The sequence below is a fragment of the Zingiber officinale genome, chromosome 5A (assembly GCF_018446385.1).
Source record: "Zingiber officinale cultivar Zhangliang chromosome 5A, Zo_v1.1, whole genome shotgun sequence".
Classification (NCBI taxonomy): Eukaryota; Viridiplantae; Streptophyta; class Magnoliopsida; order Zingiberales; family Zingiberaceae; genus Zingiber; species Zingiber officinale.
The window spans coordinates 20,871,867-20,878,369 of record NC_055994.1 but is presented as its reverse complement, the minus strand read 5'-3'; positions in this window follow the sequence as shown (position 1 = coordinate 20,878,369).

The following is a 6,503-nucleotide window of genomic DNA, read 5'->3' as shown; positions in this document are numbered from 1 at the left end:
TCAGGGCAGCTAGTCAATGCACACTAAATAAATACCCGATTAATAGCCATTAAGCAATATTGCGTCTCCCTATTGGTTAAGGGAAAAGAAAATAAAAGACTGTGAGAAAATAAATTCATGTTTGGGCAAAAATCCGTCCTCAATTGTATAAATCCTGAAATGATTTTGGAGTGATTATTTGAAAATTTGAATATATGAATTATTAAAAAAAATGAAAAAGTTATTTATGTCCTGTAATTTAGCGTAGTTACTATGTGCATGGATATTTATTTTAATAGATCATAAAATTATTTTTAATGGATATAAAATATTTTAGTAGATGTATGATCTTTTCATGCAAAGAGTCACTATATTATGACAAAATGTCTTCCTAATATACCTGTATGTATCTTATTACTAGCCCCCACGGGTTGGATCAGCTGGAAGGGTGTGACATTTGCAACAGAGGTTCAGGGGTCGAAGGTCGTCAGTTGCACACGGACGTAAAACTTCGGTCTGTTGCACTTTAAATTTCACTCGACCCCTAGTCACCATTCCTGCCCAGCTTAACCGTGATTTATCCTCTCTGGATATCTGTGGGGCCGGACCCAGGGGATCGCTAAGGTGGCAGTTCCACCTTTTTGCAATGTATCTTATTACTATAATTATTTTAAAGTGGGTTGATTAATTTAAAATAATTTTTGATGAAGTTTAAATATATTTTTATTAATATGATAAAGAATATTTTGATATAATAGTACTCAAAATTTAAAATTTATGATTTAAAAATTTTAGGATTTAGGATTTACTAACGGTAGTTATTACAATATGTAAAAACTAATAGTCACTATAAGATGTAGAAATTATTGGGTGATTATTACAATGTGAAAAATTAATTATTTAATTTTAATCATAATTATTACACACAAATTATTATTATATCAAAAATATTATTTAACAACTTGATAAAAAAAATTTTAAATTTCATCGAAATCATTTTAAATGAGTCAAAATCACTTAAAAATTATTATATCTAAATTTTAATTCATAAACTCTCAATAATATTATATCCTAATACTATTTACCAACTTAATCAATATTATTTAAATTTGATTTAAATCATTTTAAATTAGTTAAAATTACTTTAAAACTATAATAGCAACTACTAGATAGTTAGACCATCCACATTAATTTCCTTATTACTATATCTAAAATTTAGGATAAATGATCAACTTTATTAAATTTAGATAATTACTTTTCACTACACACTACATCAAGTACTTTAAAATTTTCATCATCCTTATTTTTTTATTATTTTCTTCTCTTTCTTCTATTTTTTTTATTATATTTATGGAATGAGTGGAAAAAGAGAGATTGAAAAGATTAAAGGGAAGGAGAGAGATTAAAAAGAAATATTATTTTATTTTTAGGATAGATATTTCATTCCCTAAATTTAGATAATCACTATTTATCAAATCTAAATTTAGAGAATAGATAGGATAACTGATGTATAGGGTTTTTAGTTACTTTATCTAATATTTAAGATAAAATCTTTAAATAGGATAGCTAATGTGGAGGTTCTTACTATAACATATAGAAAATATTAAGTAATTGTTACAATACTATAATATTATATTAAATGTTATATATTTGTCGTGATTATTAAATATGATATATATACCCTTATAGTAGTTAATATTTGGTTGCTATAATTAATAGTGTTGAAAATAACATTATTTTTGGAATAAAAAAATTTAGTGGGCATCCTTTTGATTTTTTATAAAAGGATACGTTTTTTTATGATTTATATAATTTAAAACTCCTTTTTGATTTTTGCCCTACAGCAATGTCTTTAGTTAATTCTATAATGTATTTGCTATTCTACTGCATATTTATAACTTATTACTAAATAATTAATTAAATATTTATATAATTTAACCTATCTGTAACACGGACTTATTAATGTCAAATTTAAATTCACAAAATTATAAGTCAGACCATGTTTTGTAAATAAAGTGTCTAACTTTTGTTATATCTAGTGATGTGGTAATGAGGAACAACAAGGTTCTGTCCAGCCAAATGAGGTATTAAGTCGGTGGAATTTCGGTCGAGTGATTAACTCGTTCGATCTAGCAGTACACTTTTGATGATATCTAGTTGATCCGGTGATAAGGCCGGAGGGCCCTCATGAGGGCAAGGTCAACTACACGTGAAGGTCAACAGTCAAAGGGGGGTCAACCCCATGGGCTCGACGAGCGGGCGGGACATGCCTATCACTAGGCAATGACCTTCATCCGAGAAAACAACCATCTTGTCGTGAGCCCAGATTTCCAATGAAGGAAAGAAGATCATATGGCCGAGCGGTTAGACCGCACGGCCGCAGTGCAAAGCAAGGGTAAAGGCCGAGCAGTTGCCCGTTCGGCTAGGTTGTCAGGCTATGAGAGCCGAGCAGGCGACGACCCTGAACCTTCCCGGACGGATACCTACGTCAGACCAAAGGCGAATATTTTGGCCGAGCGGCTTGATGATCGATCCGGGAAGAGGAAGTCAAAAAGTATGAGACAGCGGGTACGTCATCTTAGTAACCCCTGTTGCTGACAACAGGCATGTTCGAGGACCAGACCATACTCAGTATCGTACGACAAAGGATTTTGCTGTCCCATCAAGGAGACGCTCATACTGTAGCAGGATGACGTCAGACGTGCTCTTCTGACAAGCCCATGCTGCGGTATGGTATAGGACACGTGTACACCTCGGTTTGTGTGCACCAAACTCCCATAGCTCTATATAAGAGCCCTTAGACTTCACCGGAGGTATAAAAATCTCTGATCCTGGAAGCCACCTTCTTGTTTTTCGTTTGCCTGACTTGAGCGTCGGAGGGTCGTCGCCGGGAACCCCTTCCCGGCTCGACTTCTTTGCAGGTTCGTCGGAAGTCGGTACAAGTGGTCGGAGATCTACGTCAGCAGTCGGAGAACACCACGTACCTAGCGTCCATTGATTCAGCGACTCGGACAGGATCAATTTGGCGCCGTCTGTGGGAACGCTCCTGCATCCGATCGGAAGCAATGGACGAAGCTGATAGACCGTATACGGTGACGCTCTCCACGGAGGAACTCGACGCTCTGATCGAGTCGAGGGCAGCTAAGCTTGTGGAACAAAAACAGAAGGTACAAGCCGAGCGAATTGAGCAGCAAGCGACATCAGTATCAGGGGGCCGAGCGGAAGCACCTCAGGCCACGATTCCTTTTCACCGGGTCCTATTCCGCACGCCTCCAGAAGCAGCAGCAGTTAATCGTGATCGAGGATCTTCATCGGACGAAGTGCCAATACGAGACAACACAAAAGGCAAGGCCCCCCGAACGGACGCTTCTCCCGAGCGGATCAACCGTCAGTTTTCGTAAGCCATCTTGCGGGACCCTCTGCCGAAGCACTATGTGCCCCCGGCGATCGGTGAATACAATGGAACCACCGACCCGGACGATCATTTGGGTAAGTTCGATAACACAGCTACCCTCCATCAATACACAAATGGAGTGAAGTGTCGAGTTTTTTTAACCACCCTCTCGGGATCGGCTCAACGGTGGTTTCGGAGGTTGCCGGACGGATCCATCACAAGTTTTAAAGACTTCCGCACGGCCTTCCTTCACCACTTTGCAAGCAGTCGACGCTATCAGAAGACTAGTGTCAGTCTGTTTGCCATCAAACAAGAAGCCCGCGAATCGCTCCGAGCCTATATCCAGCGGTTCAACAAGGTGGCCATGGATATTCCTACGGCCACCTCGGAAACCATGATGAATGCCTTCACACAAGGCCTCGTGGACGGGGACTTCTTCCGATCACTCATTCGGAAATCGCCCCGAGACTACGACTATATGCTACATCGGGCCAACGAATACATCAATGTGGAGGAAGCCCAAGCGGCCCGAAGAAAGGAAATTCCAACCGAGCGGGCTACTCTTGCCGAGCGGAAGCGTCACACCACTCATCACCCGCCCAGAGGACCGAGGGCCGAAGCAATCCGCTCCCCCCATACTAGGTCACATGTGCAAGAGGTAGCTGCCAAGCGGCCCAAGCCAAAGAAGAAGTGGACCCCAATGTTCTGCTCATTCCACCGGACGGACACGCATAACACCAGAGATTGCTAGAGTCTTCCTCTAATCGCCCACCCCGTTCCCCGGGGTGGCGGCCGTCGATCGCTATCATCCGATAGGCGACAAAGACTTCGTGAAGCCGAGCGGACGATACCTGACAGGCGGCAAAGACAGACTCCTGAGCGGCATCATACTCCGAGGCGTGAAGACAATCCCCGGATGTCTAGAGAGCGGCCTAGACCGACCGCTCGGGAAGAAGAAAATAGAAACAACACTTCCCGAGGCGAAATCAACATTATAGCTGGTGGGCCGACCGGAGGAGACTCTAACTGAGCAAGAAAGGCTAGCGTCATGCAGCTCCAGATCCATGCGGTCGACTGCAGCCAAGAAAGGGCGAGCGGACCCGAAATCAGCTTCGGGCCCCGGGATTTGGAGGGAGTCGAAGTGCCACATGATGACGCTCTCCTCATCAAAGCGGTAATAGCCAACTACACTATTCACCGTGTTTTCATTGACACAGGAAGCTCGATCAATATTATATTCAAAAAGGCCTTCGACCAATTGCAAATTGATCGAGCCGAGCTGCTGCCCATGACAACCCCCCTCTATGGGTTTACGGGCAACGAAGTTCTGCCGGTCGGACAAATCCGGTTGGCCATTTCGCTGGGAGAGGAGCCGCTCAGAAGGACGCGGACTGCAAACTTCGTCGTGGTGAACTCTCCGTCGGCATACAACGTAATATTGGGACGACCGGCACTCAGTGAATTCCGAGCGGCCGTTTCCACTTTCCACCAGAAGATCAAGTTCCCAGTCGAAGACAAAGTGGGAGAAGTACGAGGAGATCAACTGGCAGCTCGGCGATGCTACGTCGAGATGGTACGAGCAGAAGCCAATTCTGCTCGGAAGGCGCCCCGGATTGAGGTAAACGCCATAACTGAAAAACCTCCCTCTTTGGTGTATGAAGAAAAAGAGGAAGTGCAGATTCACCCGACCCGATCGGAGGCCACCACGTTCGTTGCGACCGATCTGGAGGCGAGCCAGAAAGAGGAAGTGATCAAATGCCTCTAGAGAAACTGTGATGTCTTCGTTTGGTCGACACACGAGCTGTCCGGAATTTCGCCGAGTATAGCGCAGCATGAGCTACATGTCCGACCGGACGCTCGGCCGGTGAAGCAGAGAAAAAGGGATTTCAGCGCTGAACAGAATGTCATCATCCGAGCGGAGGTTGAGAAGCTCCTGGAGGCCGACCATATACGCGAGGTCCAGTTCCCGAGCTGGCTGGCAAACGTAGTATTAGTCTCCAAGCCGGGCAACAAGTGGAGAGTGTGCATAGATTTTCGGGATCTCAACAAAGCTTGCCCGAAGGATTTTTATCCTCTGCCTCGGATCGATCAACTGGTGGACTCCACGGCTGGCTGCGAGTTGATGTGCATGTTTGACGCCTATCAAGGCTATCATCAAGTGCCGCTCGCCCGAGAAGATCAGGAGAAAGTTAGCTTTGTTACAGCCGACGGTACGTATTGCTACAATGTGATGCCGTTCGGACTGAAGAACGCTGGAGCAACTTACCAATGTTTGATGAACAAAGTGTTCAAGGAGCAGATCGGACGAAATTTGGAAGTATACGTGGATGATATTCTGATCAAGTCCGTCCGAGCGGTCGATCTCTTAAAAGACATGGAGGAGACTTTCCGAACGTTGCGGCAGTATGGAGTTAAGCTGAACCCCCAGAAGTGTCTGTTCGGAGCAAAAGGCGAGCGTTTCTTGGGATACATAGTGGCCGAGCGGGGTATCGAGGCAAATCCCAGCAAAGTGAAAGCACTACAAGATATGCCGCCCCCAAGAAATCTGAGGGAAGTGCAGCGCTTGACCGGTCGGATAACTGCTTTGTCCAGATTCATCTCCAAAACTGCCGACCGGAGCCTACCTTTTTTCAAAATCTTGCGCAAAGCCATTAAGTTTCACTGGGACGAAGAATGCGATCGGGCGTTTGAAGATCTGAAAACATACTTGAACTCTCTGTATGTGCTAGCCAAGCCAGCTATGGGTGAGCCACTTTGTATTTATTTATCTTCAACTGAGCAAGCGGTCGGCTAGGCACTAGTAAGGGCGAGTGGAGAAGAACCTGTATATTTTCTAAGCCATATTTTAAAAGATGCTGAATCTCGCTACACTGGGCTCGAGAAGCTGGCTTTTGCTTTGGTCCTCGCCGCTCGGCGCCTTCGCCCCTATTTCTTGGCGCATACTATCATCGTCCGGACGAATAGCCCTTTGGGAAGAGTGCTGTTGAACTCAGAAGCGTCCGGACGGCTCATCAAATGGACAACGGAGTTGAGCGAATTTGACATTCAATACCAGCCCCGTTCGGCGATAAAGGCGCAGTCCTTGGTAGATTTTATCACCGAAGTGCAAAGGCCGGAGCCCGAAGCTATG